The sequence below is a fragment of the Platalea leucorodia genome, assembly GCF_965183815.1.
Source record: "Platalea leucorodia genome assembly, chromosome: 7".
NCBI lineage: Eukaryota > Metazoa > Chordata > Aves > Pelecaniformes > Threskiornithidae > Platalea > Platalea leucorodia.
The window spans coordinates 50,319,414-50,340,350 of NC_138829.1; the positions used below are offsets into that span (position 1 = coordinate 50,319,414).

Genomic DNA, 20,937 nt, shown 5'->3' on the forward strand with positions numbered 1-20,937 from the left:
AGAATATCCTTCCCCTCGTCTTCCCCTGTCATGTTTCAGACTAGGCCCAGGTAACATGCACTTGACCAGGCAAAAAACAGAAATACAAACCTTCCCACATGAAGGTGGGGGTGTCCCAAAAATGTGCTCCCCTTGCCTGCGTATCTTCATGATTCAGAACCAGGAAGAACAAATTAAGCCGGCATGCAGCTTAAATCATTTACCTATCATTTACCTATTTTGAGAATAATTGCAATATTTTTGGAACCCTGAGGGAGTGGTAGAACTGCAGTCAGTTCCCTCTGTTGCCCACCCTACATCAGCTTGCTTCCAGCTCCTGTTGGAGTCCAACTCCTTCCTCTCCCTGGGAAGGCCTGAGCTCCAGAAGTGAGGAGAAACACTATAAACATGAGTGCCCCACTCTTCGATGCTGCATGGGGCACAGAGCAGATCACAGCTGCCAGGATGAGCAATTTCAGGCAAGACCTTTTCCTAGTTCATTCCTGCAGTCCCAGGAAGGAACCTGCTCCATACAGACATCTTTGGAGAACTCAGCTGCCAAAACAACTAGCCTCTAAGCATGAGGCTTTCCAGAAACTGCTGAATCAGCCAAATGCAGATGGTTCCCTTCCTCCCCCACAACATAGCAAAATGCTCCATCCCTGATGCAGGCAAAACTGCTAAGTTTTACATCACTGTTTCAAAAGACACGATAGGAATGCTTCAGTGAGTTCGGGGGGTTTTTTTTGTTGGTGTTTTTTTTTTGGGGGGGGGGTTGGTGTTTTTTGTTTTGTTTTTTTTTTTTTTTGTTTGTTTGGTTTTTTTTGTTTTTTTTTTGTTTTTTTTTGTTTGTTTTTTTTTTTTTGTTTTGTTTTGTTTTTTTTTTTTTGTTTTTACACCTGTGTCTGCCCCAAACAATGTATTTCCTCTCAAATGCTATTTCTTGCAAATACTCTCCTGGGGATGTTTTAAGAATCTGCCAGCACAGAGCAGATACCTTAATGGAAATTTGTCCTGAGCTGTTAAAAGACAAAGTAGTTCAGAAAAAAGTGGAAATAAAGTCTTCTGAGGCAGATGGGGCAATCTCAGCCACTGGCCATGCACCCACAGCCACCTGTAACTCTCCTGCTATAGCACCCACCTTAAAGAAAGTAAGTGACAGCCAGCAAAAAGCAAGCCCAGGCTATGCAGCTAGAAATTTGACGTCTTTTTGCTTTCAGCAGTTTCATTCAAACCTCAGTTTCATTCCCTGCATCACTGCTCTTCTGATCGAGAAAGAATGGGTTTGCTTTCTACACTGAGATGGGAAAAGGCTACAGCCTAGAGCACACTGGAAGAAGCTCAGCTCCAGCCCACTCAGGCAGGGCCTTCATTGCTCCCAGCAGCTCCCAGGGAAACGCTGTGCCCAACTCTACTTCATGCCTGAGTCCCTAAACCTAAATCAGCAATGGGAACAGTCTGTTCTTGGCTAGTGCTGCCATGAAACACTGAACAGATACAGCACTGTCAATAACCACCCCCAGGCTAGTGCAGCCTTACAGCATCACTAAGTTCTGTAGTTCTATGTTCAACCAGCAAGGGATTTTTTTGTTGGTTTTGTTTTGTTTGTTTTTTTTTTTTTCCTTAAACCAGTGATTGAACACATTCAGATCAATCTTCATATCATTGACCTGTACCTGGTAAGTAATCACCAAACCAAAATCGCCACTCTCAAACAGCTACAGAGGGTGCAACTGTCAGCACTACACAAGCTCCTATTAGCAAACAACTCCCAGTGTGCTAATAACACCTCTGCCTGCAACTGGAGAAAACCTACTGCAGTATTACAAAACTATGACATGCTGTCACCAGATCAGGGTATAGAAGAAATGAGATACCCCGGTATTCTTTGCAATGTAAAGGTACAGCCAATATGGCATGTTCTCAAGTTTGCTACAAAGCATCCAACAGCAGAACCTAACTCCTGTCTCCACACTGCCCCCAAAAACTAGCCTTCAGGTCAGTATGGTAACACTGGAAGACTTTCTTGGTAGTTGTCATAACTTTTATTAGAGAGAATTTATAAGTTCTCAAATATTACAAAACTGAAGTGTCCTGGCTAAGAATAAATCTCTGATGTAAAATGGAGTTATTTTAAGCTTGACAAGAGAACTAGGAATTATCGAAGCTTTTGCTCTCTCAGAACCTAAGCACCTAGGCAGTACATTTAGGTGGCAACATCTAAAAGGTGCCATTCTCATGGCATCTTTCTCTGTTGCTCTGCACTGCCTTCTTGTCTAACCAGACCTACATCTCTCATCCAACCTGCTCTACTTCCACATGGAAGCTGCACCTACTCAAAATGAAAAATCCTGCTGCCGACACTTAAGTGAGAGCTCTTCTAGACTTGGGTAAGTTGCTAGCTAAGAACCGAAACCAGGTCAGGTCTCACAGCTACCTGCCCTAACTACAGAACTGTCTTCTCCCCCCTAAGCATCAAGGTGTTCCTGAGAAAACATGATAACTGGATGCATTTCAAGCACTGTAACACCTCCTGTGCAGAATAACCGAAGTTGAGCTCCTGTCAGATCTACTGCTGTTATCTTGCCTGAAAAGCTTTAGCTGTGATCTCCACACTTCTTTAATGAAAAAATTTAGACCAAGCCAAATCATTTCAGAAATTTTTAGAGTTTCAAAACGCAAAACACACAAATAAAGAAACAACCCCCCACAAAAAGCTATCGAGTTACTTTTAACAGCTCCTTTAAATAAATCTTATAGTTCTATGCTACTAAACTGAAGCAACATTCCAGGAACAGATGCCAAATTTTATTTGTTATCCAACAAGTTGTTTGTTACCCAATAAGTTGTTTGTTTATAGGATTTCCTTTGTCACACAATAAATTTATCGTCAATGTTCTTCTAAAGCAAGGATGTATTACTAACCTTTTCACCAAACAGGAAACAAAAGATACTGGCAGATCAAGTTACTTGCCAACAGCCCTACGCAAGCTTTGCTGCGGAATGGGAACACGGAACTCTGACTCAATCCAATTTCAAAGCAACAGCTATTTCTCTCAAAACATAACCTTCATTAGCTGCTAGAAGAGAGTCGCAGGTTACAGACAGCAATTTGAGAGTCACAGTTAACGCATCTAGAAACTTGTTACGTGCATTACTCCATCTTCAAAAAATCCATTGGTGGATAAAGAACTGTCAAAACAATTGCATATGTGGAACTGTTTTAAATTGCACTGCTCCTTTTGCTTCCTTCACTTTGCAAGTCTCCTCTATTAGACGAAAAAACCCTCAAAGAAATCCTCAGTGTGGTCATCACCTCCCAACCCTCAGGAATGTGATGTTCCTGCCCACTCAGTGCACAGCCTGCTGCATGCCTCAGAGGGGCTCTGTACATGCATGAGGAGGTGCAGTGTTACAGACACGCACAAGACAGACATGGAAAGGCCCAAACTAGATCATCTTGTCCGTTTTTCTAGTAAGGTCCATACAGATGTCAGTTTTGTGCAGCCAACTTGCTATACCGCCCGTTGGCAGGGCCTGAAATTCCTCCAGTCTGGTGGAGCTGGCTTTCCCATAGTTGACATATTTACCCTGCAGCCTCTTTGACTAATTTTGAATTCAGCCCAAATATGAGCTACACGTATGTATTCAGTTAAGTAAAGGAGGAAGGGAAGAAGAGGAAAGAAGGAGACCATTTTCACTGCAACACATTGCTCACTTTAAGAGGCATACCATCTGGGCTGAATAAAAAAAACAAAAAAGGGACTCATGTTTCACTTTGAAGGAGACTGAGTAAGGAAAGTCAATCTGTTTTAGCAACCACTTCCAAAAATGTTAGCATCTAAATATTTAATACTCATTGAAAAAGAATCAGGGAAAAATAAATAAAAGGACAAGTCATACTGAGCACTTCACACTGTATTAAGAAAGCAAGTCAAGGTTTTCTTTCACAAAAACACCTTTACCTGAAAGCACTCCTGTGAGAACTGTGCACATTACAGAACCAATCACTACTGATAACACTGCTGCCTCTGTATCAGAAAGTGTAATGAGTAAGAGCATGCAATCACCCTGGCCAAGGAGGTTTTGAGGAAGAAATACAAGACACTTAAGTGTTCAACACCCTCATGAACAATGCCAGCAAGTTCAGCCTCTTTGCAAAGAGGATCTATTGCCAAGGATGAAGCATGAACTCTTCACCACCAAACCTTTGGCATGTCTTTTGTGGGAATCCTGGTATCTTCACTGGATACTTTCAATGGATCGCTGCTTAAAGTTTTTGAAATGTGAAGAGAATTATTTTGATCCAGGCTGATAGGTAGCTGTGAGACTGAAGCAGTACTCATGATACTTTCCTATCACGCAGTGCACACAGTACGCTCCATACTTGAATGAATTCATTCTTTCTGCTTATCTGCTTGCCAGGTGTAAATCCACACCAGGTTTGATTTCAGTACATCAGAAATCTGTTCTCACTCTGCTGAAATCTGCAACATGTTGTGAAAACAATAGGAGAGAGACTAGAGCAAGTCAGTAGCTGGAATTTGCAGCAAGAGGACATCAAAAAGACATACCTTAAATACCTGCCAATGTTTGCTCACCAGCAAAATAAAACTAAAGAAAAGTGAGCGATAAAGGCAGACTTGAACAAACACTTTTTGATCTTCCTCCGACATCTTAAAACATAGCAAATAAGCGGTGCTAAGTGCCTGGTAGGATATCACAAGATTTGATTTCTCAGAGGCTGCAAAACTATTTACAAATGCTTACATTCAGGTTCAGTTGCTTCTGCAAATTTAGCCGCTAAGGACAGATGTATCTTATCATACTTCTTTATGTTGACATGAAGCATCTGACTCACTCCACATCTACTAATGCAGATGATGCACCCAGAAGAGGAATTCAAACACTGAGCATGAAGAAACTCCAAACATTACGCTTTGCCTATAAACTTCAGTTTAACATGTGCATGCATAAACTTCACTGGCAATAGAAGTATGTTGTCAGCAAGATAACACCAGTGGAATTAAGGTAGGCTTGGCTTAACACTCACTGCACTGAAATGGAAGGCAGAGCCAATTTGTGCTTATGAGAGAACACCAAGTCAGGACTCCTGTAACCCCCCAAAGAGTTTGTGGCAACAAACTTGCTCAACCTACACTTTACCCATTGTTAAATGAAAACAGGGCACTAGTTTTTAAAAGGAAGGTCCCATACTGAATTAAAGTATGTAAGCCGTTAAAAGATTGCTCATTAACAGCACCAAACAGGTAAGGGAAATACACTAATGAGGACCAAGTTTACTTTCCACCTCTTAAATAGATGTCTTTGATATCACCCAAAAAGTTGTTTGCAGCTGCACGTTCATAAGCATCTCTTAAATCCCCATAAATGCTAGTCTTCAACTTCATTTGCTTTCTTATGCACTACCGCAAAGGTGGCTTGCCAGAACAGAAGAAAAGCATCCCAGTACACATTCAGGCTGGCTTTGGGAAGCAAAGAATAAGACAAGCTCTCTCTTGCTCTGCCATGAAGCCTCTGACAACACCTAAGCCATCTGTCACAAGTAAAGGACACCTGCCAGTGATTATCTGACAACTTAAATCCCCTTGAACAGCTTTAATCCCTACCCTCCCCTATCCTCATTTAAAATGCCTGATGATTACATTGCTTATGCAACATTAGAAGTTATGAGGGTTATTTGTAAAGGCAGATTGACAGCCCCACTGCAATACAACTGCTCAAAAATGTTTCTTCACTGAAGCAGGAGGTAAATTAATGATTATTCAAGGAACTGCTCACTGTTCAGGTTCAACTTCCCCTCCTTCAGTTTTCCAACTGTGATCCATGAGATGCAATATATTCGATATCCAGCATTTTCCAGATTTAAAATGGATCAGGCCTAGTCAAAAGAGCAGAAACTCCTATGATTACTTCCAATTAAACACTAAATATTACTGAGGCAAGTCAAAGTCAATGGGAAAACCCTTTTTAGAGCACTAAAAAGGATAGCTTCTTTCAATTTAGACAGGAAAACTACAGCAGCAGGGAATGCAGACTACTATCGGATGCCCATCCTTCACCCACTAATTCCTCACAGCAAAAGCTGCCTTTACTGAACTGGAGAGCAATTAACACATCATGATCTCCACCATAAATAACACAATATGCATAGAGTATCTTTCTCTAAATATCCTACAGTGTTAGTTCAAGCAACTGGCACATTCCCTGTAGTAGGTGGCTGCATTTCAGCACTTAGCCATGCAAGTGCCTGAATTAAGTATAATCTTCTAAATCATTCCCTAATAAACAACCATTTGCTTTTTCCTTGCAATACCATGTGCAGGAAGTAAGCCAAGGTGAACAGGCTTACTTTAATCCTACAGCCTTCGTGGCTGGATTCTATATTTGGGGACTGTGTATTTCACTAGAGTCCCCACATTTGCTCGTCTCCAGTGCAGCTGCTTGAGTACACACCAAAATACATACACCTCCTAGGTCTGTGGGCTCTCAGCACAGTTAAGTGTGGTGAAAGAGAAACAGGCTGTGGGCCGTTAACAGTACAGAGCAAACAGCTCCAAACGAGTACAAGTTTAAACAGAAAAAGGAGGAGAGGAGGAAGAAATACTTATTTAGATTACTGGGTGCACCTCAAAAGACAAGCATTCCCCAGCAAGGTCAAATGGAAATTACATGCTGTTCTTATCCAAACTAAAGCTACCCAACCAGATTGCTTCCTTACAGAAGCGGCAAAGGTAAATATATCTTATTCTTAATACATTTGAGGGATGTATTGCTGTAACACCACCCGGAAGACAACATTATTTTTGTCTTCACAAAAAGAAAAGACTAAAGGATTTACACACAATAGCACAGAAGACCTACAACAGATCTTGGGACAGAATTTAGATTTCACGATCCCAGTCTCTGCTTTAGCAATATACTTGTAATTACTTGCCAACACGAGTCAAACAGGTGTGTTTGTATCACAGCTGCACCTAAGAGACATTAAATGGAGGGTAGGGGTGAAGGAGGAGATAATGAGCTCATGTGTCCCATCACACTAGTCCGGTCTCCTGATGACATTCCAGCTGACATTCTTCCTGGAAAATACAGAGATCATGCCTGAACTGTGACAGCAGCAAGACTGAGTCTGATTCATTCACTTATGAATTTAAGCATTTAACTCCAAGAACTGCATATGCTGCTCCGGACAAGAACAAAGGAATAATGGAGTTGAGCCCTTTTTATCTGCTGGTCAATAACATTTATGATCCTTCATAAGGCAATGGAGTCATCACATGGCTACCTTTCTCCCTAATTTTGGTTAGTGAAGACTCCTGGATACTCACAGCAAAAGGGGTCAGTACATGACCCTTAACTTCTTTCTTTTGACTATAATGGCCACATGAGTAAATAGTTATCTTTACTTAAGTTTCCCCATCCTGCTTGCCCTCAATCCCCCCAAATAACTTCTAGTGGAAGACCAGCTCAGACTGACTCATCCACCCAACCCCTAGAACAAGATCAATGCTCTAAATGCAGGATTGTTTTGTTCATCCCAGACTCCTCTCCAGTTCCTCCCCCCACAGTGACTTTAAGCAAACTATGAAAACTGTGCAATGAATTAGAGCATGCATTTACACAGAACCCCCTAATAATTAACATCCTCTGGAATGGAAACATTTTGCCTAATTATGTGTTCCTCATACTCTCAGAAAGGCTTAGCTATTATCTCTGGGCACTTAAACAGAAAGTTTACACAGTCCAGAATAAAAATCTGAAATACAAAGAACATATTCCACCAATTGTCATCTTGAGGTTATTGAACAGTGACTCTCTTCTAATCATATCATCTCACCCACAGGTTATTACTATTTTTCTGATTTTCCAAAAGAGCAGAAGACACTGTCACAAAAAATATATTCCACAGCAGTGCAACTGAATAAAAGCAGGCAGGCCTCCCCACCACGCTGACCCCCTGGAAACACCGAGTCCAGAGGGAACCTACTCTCTGACAGGAAAGCTGACCAGTTACCATCTCCACGTCAGCTCCACAGTCAGGTTCTTAATCACTTTAACTTCTGTGCAGCTTAAAGCCAGATGTACGTTCGTAAGCAGAATGAGGAGAGAAACAGAAGGGGCTGCTGCACAGTTTCTAGCCAAGTCTATACAAGATCTTCAATTTTTTGAAGTAATGTGCATAGTTAGGAAAGAAAAGTGAAAAGGTAAGACAAGCAGACTTTGGGGGATTCTTTTTGTTTCTGCTGCACCAGGAGAAGCTCATGTTTCCGATTTTGGTATGGCAGTAAGCAGTTATTTATATACCATTAAGGCTTTCAAACAGCAGTCAGTGATGACCACTGACTTGTAGCTTTCAGTCTTCAGAAGATAACTCCTTTAGCACAGTGCTTTGAGCCACAGGGCAGTGGCATTCCTCCCTTGAAATCACTCGTAGCAATTTATCAGCTGTACTCCAAACACCAGCACAGCACGTTAACAGGACCACTTGCCTTTCCACTTCTTAGAAGGCACTGCTTCTGAAGGCACAGTCCCATGTTCAGACAGATTATTTGAAAGTTCAGCTTCAGCATCAGAAAACAATAGCCATCTTCACAGGCTGTGTGACAAGACCTGCCCATTTCTGAAACAGCTCTAGCTCTCCTGTCCCAACTAGAGCCAACAGTTTGGCTTAGACCCTTATAGAGTATCACAATGCTGTTTCCCAAGACAGACACTGTTGCATGAAAATTTGCTTTGACTGCAACCAGCTTAATGTCTGATGTATAATCCTTTTCCAGGTGTTCCCTGGATAGAAATGCATACTTTTAAAATTTAACTTCAAGCTTTAATTTGATGGAAAAACACAAGAGTAGTGGTGGCAAAAAGACAAGCAACACAAATACGCATCAAAAATGCAACTGAGCATCTTGATTGGGGTAGTACCAAAAACAGCAAGAAAGAACAAAAAACTAAAGATTTTATACCCTCCATACTCAGTAACTTTAAACACACTTCTTAATAAGACACGGAGCCTGTGTATATAGAAAAGAATCGAACTTCTTCATGAACCATGTAATACATTCATCACTATACACCAGCTACCCTGCAACAAAGGGCAACAGTACGTCACCGCGGATCACATTACAAACTACAGACACCTAGAGGACAGAAAATATAATTGTTTTTAGCACCTCAGAAGAGAGAATTTTATCTTGTTTTGCTCAGCCTCTCTACCTTTGAGGAAAGATTTCTCTGTAGCACCCTTATGATACAGTTAGGTGTGTTATCCTCCTCTTGGACAGATTCACACCATGCTTTGAAGAGACAGTAAATCAAGTTATACCATAACTAGTGTCAGATGAATAAAAGTACAAGTGCCTGACACAGTGAAGAACCTTAGATTAGTCTGCCAGTCATGCCTTAAAAGCCTGGATTTTAAAAAAGGGAAGGAGGCCTAACTTTGCCTTGGTAAACTTTATGATCAACAGAGTATCATCTGTCCTCCCACAGACAACACTTCCCTATCTCACCAGACTGATAGTGCATCAAGCCTGCACTATCTGGTCATTTCGTATTACTCACCCTGAAAACACAGCCTAAATTATTCTCAACAGGCATGGATGTAAAGAGAGTAAATAGAGAGTAAGTAATCACAGTCTTGTTTCTCTTGTCCCAAACTACCATCAATATCAAATCCTTATATCAAACTCCCCCCACGTATGATTGCAGAAAGTCTTGGATTTGTAGACCTCATGCTCAAATTACTACCTGCCATCATTTTAGAAGATAAAACCCACTTGATTTTCACAGCTTTTAAACGTCAGCTTAATTAGGACAGAGATATCTGAAATACTTTCTAAAGAAACAGGACTGTTGCAGGTTGCAACATCAACTCTGGCTGCTGGTCTGACCTACCACAGGAACCAAACCCATCTTTTATCAGGGCGGGCAGGGGCAACTGACTAGGAAGTTAAATTATACCAGTCACAGCCAGGGAGATGTTTACATTCCTCTGTCTACAACAACTCTTAATGCTGAGACTCTTCTTCCACCAGTGTCATCTCACTGCTTACCCTGCTGATAAGATAGGGTAGGAGAAATGTACTTATGGCCAACATCCACCTAGCGATAAGATTTCCAAGCTGAATCTTATCTTCTTTCTTCAACAGGAAGAAGTCTGAGCACTAATCTTGAATGGCTTATTGACGGGGAGGAAAGAAAAGAAATACAGTCTCATACTGACAGATAAAACACCTTGAAGGTAAGAGGAGTACTACTACTAAGTTTTAGTTTATTCAAGGATCTTTCCTAGGGGTTCAATACAAATTTGCCTTTCTTTCACAAGCTGCTGAGACAATTACATTCTGTCTGCAAAACACAATAGAACATGAAATTTTTAAATGCTCTCGCAATGCAGGGCCTAATCAGTCACCCATAAATCCAGCCTTTAAATATTCATGTGAGATAAAACCAAACTGCTACATACATATCTGTATGTAGTTACTTTCTGCTGTTATGCCCAGGTTTTAGCTACTTGTTCTCTCAGCAAACACAGCCCTCTTTGTCTAACGTTTTCCTTGGCAACAGGATATTTCCAACAGCATCACCATAAATCAGAAGCTTGTGTAAGCCGGTAAGGACAAAAGGCAGAACTGGACAGTAAATCTTGTACAAAGAGAACACCAAGATAAAAGAAGAATGTATCATTCAAACAATAGGAAGGGCAAGAAAAGGAATAAAGAACAACAAAGTTTGAACTGAAGTTATATTTGGGATTTTGTGGCGTGGCTGCAGAACCGTTAGAAATCCCATCAGTTCGGTTCAGGTACACGCATTTGAGACGAGCTGGTAAAGAAACATTTGTCCAACCAATACCTAGCAAGCTGCAGGTCCAGAACAAAAGTGAATTTAATGTCCAAAATTAATCAAATTTAAAGGAATAACCTACAACAACAGAAGTGATGAACAGAAATTCCATTTAACAACATGCATTTTTGGTTTGGGTTTTTTTGGGTTTTTTTCTAACAATTGGAAGGGGCTAGGTTTAAATTTCCTCACACAATACTCCATGTCAGTAAAAGCCTACTTAGTACAATTAGGTTTCCCAATCACAGAATCTGAACATTTACTTTCAAAGATCAAAAGGTTTTCAATTGCTCTTTGAGACTTGTTTCTGCAAGGACTTTTTTTTGCGCTATGCAGATGCAAGAGGTCATAAAAGGCTGCTGTTAACCTCATTTTCTTGGTTAAAAACATGTATTGAATTACCTGTACTTAGGGGCCTTCAGAGATGACTGTTAGCTGTGGAAACTCTGGGATGTTCAGCCATACTAGCTGGGCAGATTCTTTTAGGTCTTACACCCAATGTAAGAAAAATCCCACAGTTGTTCTGTCTGGAGAAAACATCTGATTCACTATTAGTTTATTTCCCCACATGCAAGTGCTAGTTCAACCTGTTTGTTCTGTTGGCAGAAGAACGTTTCACCCAGTGAGGGGAAGAAAAAAAAAAAACGAAAACAAAACCACCAACAACCTCTGCACCTCCAGAGGCCTTACGAGTCCAAATACATAAGATGACGACAGTACAGAATGATATTATTCGTCAGTCGCTGAAGCACTACGTCAAACTAACCATAGATGCTTTTTGTTCATAGCTGTGATTAGCTAAAGGCTCATCTCAACAGCTTAAGCTGATCTAAATCAGAGCTAATAGCCCCATCTTTCTCCAACCCCAGCTATAAATTCCTGTCTTCCCTCATACTATCCGGTTGCATAAACTTCACCACTGGTGGGCAGCAAGCTTTAAAAAAGTTAACCTAAGGGCCTTTAGCTCTCAGCGCCGTCTGAATCAACCCACCACCAAGTTTCAAGAGCATCTGCCATCACAGAAGAGAAGGAGAGGAACACACATGCCCTGGAAGGAGGGACAGCCCAAACACCTTATGCTGCTGTGGAAACACACCCCTAAGTTAAGAGCAAGACAAGGACTGTAGCCTTTTCTCAGGCTAAACCAGATAACCTAAACCCAAAACGCTCCTCCATTTTCAACTCCAGCAGACATCGCTTAACCTAATAAAGTTGCTTAAGCTTAACAACTATGCCACAATTCCTTCTCTAAGCAGCAAAGGAAAGTTTTCAAGAGCAATAATTGCCTTGGCAGCTGCATATCAAAGTCTTCTCCAGTAAGGAAAGCTGCACATCAGAACCAGACATGCCATGCTGTGTCCCAGCAAGCATGTAGGTGGTGAAGGCTGGTATCCCACACTGACATCTTACTGGTGAATGACCATTTGACAAGCGTGCTAGAGACAGAACGTGCAGGGCTCTGAAAGCGAACTCACTGTCTAAGCATGGTGGAGAAAGCAAAACAAGATGAAGTTATAATAACGATATCCTCCTGATGATATCAGGAGAGTAATTCATGCATTTAGGATCTGACTGCATGTTGGTACAGCACATCAGGAGGGGAAAGTAAGCTGTGGTATTGGTAACAAGGAGAGAACTCAGGCTGCGTGACTACACGAAAAGGCCACACCTCGGAAAGAGCCTGCAAGACACAGCTGGGATGTAACACTCCGCAGAGGGGCCAAGTCCAAGAAAGGCCAGGATGCAGGCCAGAGTAACAAAAACAAAACATCAACGATGTCCTTAACAATAAAGAAAAAACTCATAACCTCTCACTCAACTACATTGAGCTAATTTCCAAGTGTGAGGAGATTGATGACAGATAACCATGATTTTAATCTAGACAGAGAGAGACAGATCTGCAGACTTCCCTACCCGGGGAAGGCAACTCAGCTCCTGCTTTGAAGTCTTGCCCGAAGAACAGAAAACAAGGAGACCAGAAACCTCTCTCTTGAGGCTCCTAAAAAAAAAAATCTGGAAGAGGAACAAGAATGTTTTTTTCAAACAGTACACTGAAGCAAAAGTTAAACTTAGGAGAAGAATTAGCAGAAGACAATTGGAGTCAAGGAAAGGCAACAGTTTAGTAAGAGGAGAGTGTCTGTACTAGGTGCTAGTGACAGCACACAGCCAGTGAAGATGGCGTACTGTTCCTAAACAGAAGCATTACCTGGAAATAGATTATAACCTCTTCAAATAGGAACACAAATCCAACAAATAGAATCATAGAATGCTTTGGGATGGAAGGGACCTTTAAAGGTCATCTAGTCCATCCCCCCTGCAATTGACAGGGACATCTACAACCAGATCAGGTTGCTCAGAGCCCCATCCAGCCTGGCCTTGAATGTTTCCAAGGATGGGGCATCTACTACCCGTTCCAGGGTTTCACCACCCTCGTTGTGAAAAATTTTTTCCTTGTGTTTAGTCTAAACCTACCCTCCTTTAGTTTAAAACCATTACCCCTTGCCCTGTCGCAGCAGGCCTTGCTGAAAAGACTATCCCCAGCTTTCCTGTAGGCCCCCTTTAAGCATTGAAAGACTGCAGTAATGTCTCCCCACAGCCTTCTCTTCTCCAGGCTGAACAACCCCAGCTCTTTCAGCCTTTCCTCATAGCAGAGGTGTTCCATCCCTCTGATCATTTTTGCGGCCCTCCTCTGGACCCTCTCCAACAGGTCCATGTCCTTCCTGTGCTGAGGACTCCAGAGCTGGATGCAATACTCCAGGTGGGGTCTTGCCAGAGCAGAGTAGAGGGGCAGAATCACCTCCCTCATCCTGCTATGTCATTGATGAAGATATTAAACAGCACTAACCCCAGTACGGACCCCTGAGGGACACCACTTGTCACTGACCTCCATCTGCACATTGAGCACTAACCTCTGGATGCAACCATCCAGCCAGGCTGCTATCCACCGATCAGTCCACCCATCAAATCCATATCCTTCCAATTTAGAGAGAAGGATATTGTGGGGGACCATGTCAAAGGCCTTACAGAAGTCCAGATAGATGACATCGGTAGCTCTTCCCTCATCCACTGATGCAGTCACTCCATCACAGAAGGGCACTAGGTTGGCCAGGTAGGACTTGCCCTTGATGAAGCCATGCTGGCTGTCTCGAATCACCTCCCTGTCCTCCATGTGCCTTACCATAGCTTCTAGGAGGATCTGTTCCATGATCTTCCCAGGCACAGAGGTAAGGCTGACAGGTCAGTAGTTCCCAGAGTCCTCCTTTTTACCCTTTTTAAAAATGGGTGCAATATTTCCCTAGAATAGATAATATTAGAAATAGATAAGAGATTAGAAATTAGAAATAGATAAGAGTTAGACTGAAAAGAGGGCATACATGAAGATCACATGAGCTAGGTGGCAAAACATGGTACAAAGTGAACTTAGAACATCCCTGAATCTTCCAGGGGAAAGGCAACTCATTCCTCTCCAGCTGCAATGGTGATGCAGAAATGGACATATACATCTTAAGAAAAATCAATTTCAACATAACAAGCCAAACTAGAGCCTTGATTTCAGAGGATTACCAGGTTGGGTTATAATCAGCCAATTTTCACCCACCCTATACCGAAAACATGACAAGCCATGGTGCAGCCACGGTGACACCCTTGAGACTATCCAGGACCTCACGCCACTCACAATATTTTGGAGATCACTGCTAATATACTGATCTAATTCAACAGTGAGACATCACAGGACACAAGCCTCTTCAAGTGTCATGCCCTAGGTCTATTTGAAGATTTTGCCATTACTCTAGACTTGAGAGGTTTCTTCTATGAAAGACAGTGTGCATTTGCCCTTTTCCCGTAGCTCTGGTCACATGTCCTCCACTAGGCAAGCCTCAAAGAGAGTTAAGTGGGGGCAGAAGATGGGGCTCAGGAATGACAGAGGTATACAACAACTGGTTATTTATTTGAAGTTGGGAATTTGCCATAATCACTACCAGGGACCTAGAAAATAATCACTTCAAGTGAAAAATAACAGCTTTTATAACCACCTACCTAAAGCATGATTTTCTCCCATTCAAACTGAGCTCTTTGATGTGCTTTATACAGTAATAATAAAAATTTATACAGAAGATAAAGTGACTCAGTATTTGATGCATGGATTAGATTTCTGCTGCTTTCTGTAAGCAAATCAATAACGGAAAAATAAATGGCATTTGCATTTTGTCAATGGGAAACATGCTGTTAGGAAGATGCATGGCACGGATTATATTGAAGTGAGAAGCTCATTCTTTTCACAGGAGTTTAGTTTCACCTTATCTATTTCAACTATTCATTGTACAGAAGCCCTAGCCAAGAGCAACTATGTTTTTCCGTTGTAAAGGAACGTATACAGTGCCACCACGCAGATGGGACGTTAATGTGGGGTGCGTAGTGTGGCTGTGCAATCTTTCTGCAAGGTATTGGTGACCAATTCTTTCCAGCAAATACCACCACAGCAAGATACCATCTACACACACCATATATTACAAACTGCTTTCAAGCTAGCAGTAAAATCAGGGGTTTGTTTGCAATATTGGCAGTCTTGGATTTTGGCTCTTTCAGCAGTTGCTGTGTTTAACAGCACAGTGAAGAGTGAAGAATACTGGAATGAAAACAGACAGAGGAAGATTTAGCAAAAAGCAGAAAAACTTTTGATGCATGCATGACAAAAATGAATGTTTCCCCAGGAACAGTGGAGGCAACTGTGGTCAATGTCTCTGGAAAGGGTCACACAAGAAACAGTCCATGATTTAGTCTATGTGGTGTACCAGCTTTCTTCCTTTTCCCATTTTTTGCTTCTTCTTTGATTCCTGCCAATTCTGTTTCTTTTATTTCCTAAAATTCTCTGACCAGTTTCCAATAAAGAAAAGTAGCACCTGCTTTTTAAAAGTCTATCCTGACCTTGAAAGAAAGAAAAAAAAAAAAAATGCCACCCTACTCAAAATGCCCACAGACAAAAAGTCTCAAAGAGAAGCTTCCCAGTACACTCTAGTTATGAAAGAATAAGCATCTATATACTTCAGCCCCTAATCCAAATATTTTGGGTGTCTCACTTGAGCCACTTGCAGCTTCCAAACCTGGATGTGTTTTACTCAGATGGGTCAATCCCAGGACAAACTCCAAGTTAACAAAAATTAATAAGTTTTTGGTTAACTACAAAACCATTCTTGCCTTTTAAGGCTTCATTCAATATTTTTCACATTCTTCCACTGAGCCAAAGCAAAACTCGGGAGATCTCTAAAACCTCACTATAACCCCATGCATCATTTTGCTGGTTAAACAAACTCTGAAAGCTCCACGTTCCTCCTGGCATCCATCATATTTATGTACGCTACAAAGCGTACTTTCTGAAGAAACCAGGCCAAAGACATGTCCAGACAGAGAGCACCAAACTGGCAAATACTGGGAGGGCTGCAGAGCAAACTGATAAGCTGAGGAATCACCTACAGAGTTACACAGATGGGGACCAGAAGGAAGAGACATGATATCAGGAATTTCGTGAAAATTTTCAACAAAAACAGAAGTCCATAATATCTCAGTAACCCAGAGAACTCAAGATGCCCAGCCATGGCATGGCTTCTACATATTAAATAAGAACGTTTTCATTCTCAAAGTGTCTATCTACTTGGTTCCAAGGGAGGATACATTCATTTTCACACAAAACCCAAACTGAAACTTAGGATGCACTAATTTCATAGATTTGCCAATCTTTTTTTCAAGGTTCTAGGGAAGCAGGTGTTATCACTTGCAGTAGCACCCGAGACTGGCCATAATGGACGTGCTCGAGAACCTTGATGAATACACTCTTGAAGCAGCAGTTTCAGCATGGTGCCATTAAGGGTTAATTTTAATTTTGAGTCTCATTGGCCTAGTCGGCTGTTCACATAAATACCAACCCAGCAGATATAATTGCAAAGCAGGTATATTTGGCTCCAGTCACTCTGCCAATTTAGCGGCAACTAATGTCTGAAAATTGCAGGGTGTAAATTTAGCATAGTGGGTCTCACACATCATGCTTTTTTACTCGCAGAGACTGTATTTGATTTATCAGAATTAAAAGAAAGTTATCATGCTTTATGAAAGGTTGTCTGTTTTTTTCCCCTAATCTCTGGAAAGAAAGAAATAAGAAAAATCAGGCTGTATTGACTGGATAATGACAAAGGCAGCACAGCTCAAAATTCTGCATTTCTGAGTTTCAACAGTCATTTCTTTCAGGTCAATGAGCAGAGAATTGCTAGTGCCAAGCAATGCCGATACTTCCACCAAGCAGCTATCAAATCTGGGTAAGATAAGGCAAGCAAGAAGAGACATCTTTGGAACACAAGGACAACCCGAATGTATTTTCTCTCTAACAAACATGTTCAAATTTCTTTTACAGCCCCAAGAAATGAGCAACTGGCTAGCTCTAACTGTGGCTCTCCGCTATCACTCACATACATACACATTTGCACCTTCATTTCTGTCCTTCACACACACTATAAGAAGTTCAGAAGACAATGAAAACTGTACGTAACAGATATTTTTAAGGATGCTCTGGTAGGCAATACATAGTGCTAGACTGACAGCCGTTGCCATCAAAATAGACTACTAGCATAACACATACGGGCACTAGCCAAGGTTTTTCCTACTTCACTTAACACAAGTATGCAACAGCAGCAACCAAGCAAAGCAGTCTCCGGCCATTGCATTTCCATGAGCCATCGTGTCTGTGCATCACTGCTGTTATGATAACTAATTCTTACTTAACAGAACAATGTCTCCACCCACTTGCAGCCCATACTGGCTGCTGCTCATCCTGGGTTTAGATTTTCTAACGAAGTATCTAAGCAGACTTACTCCAGACTTACCAAGATTTTCAGTCTCTCAGCACCTGAGCTGCTGCCACACATACCCTCGCTTTAAACACATGGGCCCGTATTTAAGAGAACGGGAATCTTGCTGAACATTCAAAACTCATTTTTCTCCTGGGGAAACCTGAACTGAAAATACTTGGGAGCAATGAAGATCCTTAAAAAGGCACCCAAGATTCTTCATAGACTCATTTCTTTAATTTTGATTCCCAGCTACTGCAACAATTTCTGCTTTTCTTAAAAGACAAGTTTACACATTCTGTCCATATCTTCTGTCAAAGAGTTGCAGAGTCACAGCTCCCACCTTCCCAGTCAGAAAGCCCGGTAAACTGCAATCATCCATATGCTGAGGTTCTCTCTCTTCTCTGAATCCACTTCATTAGGATCAGAGAAACAGGCCTCACAAGTACAAAGCTCTTTGAGGTAACAGACTCTGCTATAACTTTGGAAAATTAGCTAAACATTTCAGAAAGAGATCACATACTTCAGACAAGATGCAAAGCAAATGGAAAAAGAAAAATTAGAAAGAGCAAAGACTTTCCTCCTACAAAAGAAGTAGGAGGGGGCTTTCATTTAACACAATTATCTTCCCTAAATTTTCCCTTCACTTATACTTTCCACTGGCAAGTTACTGAAGTATATGGAGATCAGTACTTCAACACAAAAATCACTCTTTCTTACAAAGGCAAAAATATTTGGCCAAGAAGATGAATCCTACTCTTAGATCATACAGACGATGAATTCGAGCCCTTTTTTAATCTTGTTTTTATTGCAAACAAAAAATACCACTGTCCTTCAAGATGCTTCCAAAAAAGGGTGCTTTCCTCTTTATAAACACTAATGCTTAGTGACACCCTGTCACAGCAATTTACCAGGACAGCTATACCATCCTGTTAGCAGGAAACATTACACATTAGCAGAAGACAATAAGCCATACTGTCTAGGACACAGGATAAGCACCATCATGAGAGACAGGTGATGTCACTGGATAACCTGTGACCTCACATATTACACTATACATCAGACTGTTCCGTTTTCAGAGAGACCCATACAAGTGCCTCCCAGACCGACTCATTCCAGACAGGGCTTCGTTTGCCAGTATGTAAAGCGATGCTCATCATTTGTTGTAGTCTAAAAGTAAATTCCTTGCATGCAAGAACTAGAAAAACTGAGTTTTGTGAAAGACACAGAACTCAGCTGTGTTCTCCACTTCAAGTCTGAAAGAAAGTCTGCTTGCATCTCACACTGCTTCATGTGGAACGAGACCTCCTGTGACTCTGGCGACTAGCACAGAGGAAAGAGGATAGCCGACAGTCAGGAGTGGCTTCCTTCAACCATCCTTCATTAATAATTTAACTGTTAACAGCCATGTAACTGGAGTGGTTGCAGGAGAAGTGAACTGTATCATTGTCCATTATATTGAAAACACCTCTCTTCAGTTGTCTTTGCTTTCTACTTAAGCAATAGGGCTTTTGTTCAAAGGTTAGTCCCTTTTAAAAAGAAAAAAGGTGTGAAGCTCAATTAATAAATACAATTCACTTAAAATTTTTAAAAAATTCACACATTTTTAAATAATTAAAAATTCACAAATTTTTTAAAATTTCTCACATTCATGTGTGAACTCAAAGAAGGACATGTGAACACATCTGTGACACAATACCCCAAACACTGATGTCCTTAAGCTAACTGTGAAAGTTCTTGCCTCCTTTCCACTTACACAGTCACTAAGATTACTCATATGATCAGCATCTCATCTATAACATGCCATATGCTGACTCCAAAGAGAAGAAGGGCGCAACACACAAGGAATAAGTAGCAGTGGCAAGACGAGTCCTCTCAGCTAGCTGGAGGTTGTAAAGAAGATACAATCAGAAATCCAATGCCAAAGAAATGAGCTTTCTGGGAAAAATTAATTTCTTACTTCCTCTAAAAATCTACTGCCAATGGTACAGAGTATCCTTCAGCGTTCAGGAAGGTTCCTCCCAAAGGCAGGAAGGCTTTCTCACAGAGAATGCTACCAGCAAGGTAACTTTGCAGCTTCATTACTGTCATTATTTGAGTGTCTATTAAGAATTTCTCAGTGTATTTCAGGTAACCCGGTAAACAACGTGTTTCAGGAAGGGCCACGCGATAGTGACACAATAGGCTTGGGTACCTGGATGACACTTCTCATCAGGCTGAGACACAACAGATTGTCATGTCATTCACAGCGATCGCCAGAGACAGGTGACACCACAACTTCTCCAGTATGTCAACATACCTTCTGTGTTTCAGAAGCACCTTGTCAGCGAGAAGCATATGCTAACAGAAATGCTTTGTGATCAAACACTTATTTAGCACAAAAAATTTTGCATGGCGAGATGAAAACCACAGTAAAACTTTAAGTGTATAGACAGAACAAGCTTCCTTCCCCCCCATGTATCTCCCAACCACAGCACAAAACTCAGTGTGCCACTGGAAACCAAAATCCAACTACTCCTTCCCCATAGACCAGCCCAAGTTTTGATTCCTCCTTCTGTTGCACCAGTTTTACATTGGAGTTGCTCCTCTGAAGCTGTTGGAATCTCACTGCTGAAAAGCAGCACAGAATGAAGCATTTTGTTTGTGGAAATTGAAGGTTTAAGCCATTGTACTCAGACCTTAAAATATCTATTTTCCCCCTCTCAATTTGCTGCCTAGAAAAGTCTACAATAAATTTTTCTGTGAGACATTAAAGAACAGATTCAGGAACATACTGTGCAGGTACGTTACTGATATCCTAGCCGAAATGAATTCAAGTCAATACTCTCAGTTTTAACAACTCCTCCATGGAAAACTATTCACAGAAAGTAACAGCATCTTTTGTGTCCAGTTGTTTTCCTCCTCTTCCTCCAAAGAGAGGTGACACTGTGAACAAGGTGCAGCTGGGTGAAAAGATTAACTTCCTTCAGTTTTAATGAAATTTCTTTTTGAAACCAACACTTTAAAAAGGAAGTTTGCTAACTGGAAATTGAAACAAGAATGAAGTAATCTTTAGGAAATCCCACAAACCAGCTTAGTGACAGTGACGTTCCTTCTAGCCTTGTCATTTCAATGAAGTTTAAAGACATCACAATACCTCAAAACAAAAAGACTTATTTCTGAGAACTGGGTTGTCAATTCATTTTTTATATTTATAGCAGTTTAAAACAGAGATAATGCAGTGAAACATACCCACGTAAGTTCATCTAAAGAG

At 41.2% G+C, this 20,937-nt stretch overlaps 1 protein-coding gene across 1 annotated transcript in view; it reads right to left on the minus strand.

The window, feature by feature from the left end:
• The window catches only part of LDLRAD3 (low density lipoprotein receptor class A domain containing 3), a 111,962-nt gene that overhangs the window by 74,727 nt on the left and 16,298 nt on the right, over nucleotides 1-20,937 (minus strand). The gene's annotated exons all lie outside the window — the stretch shown is intronic.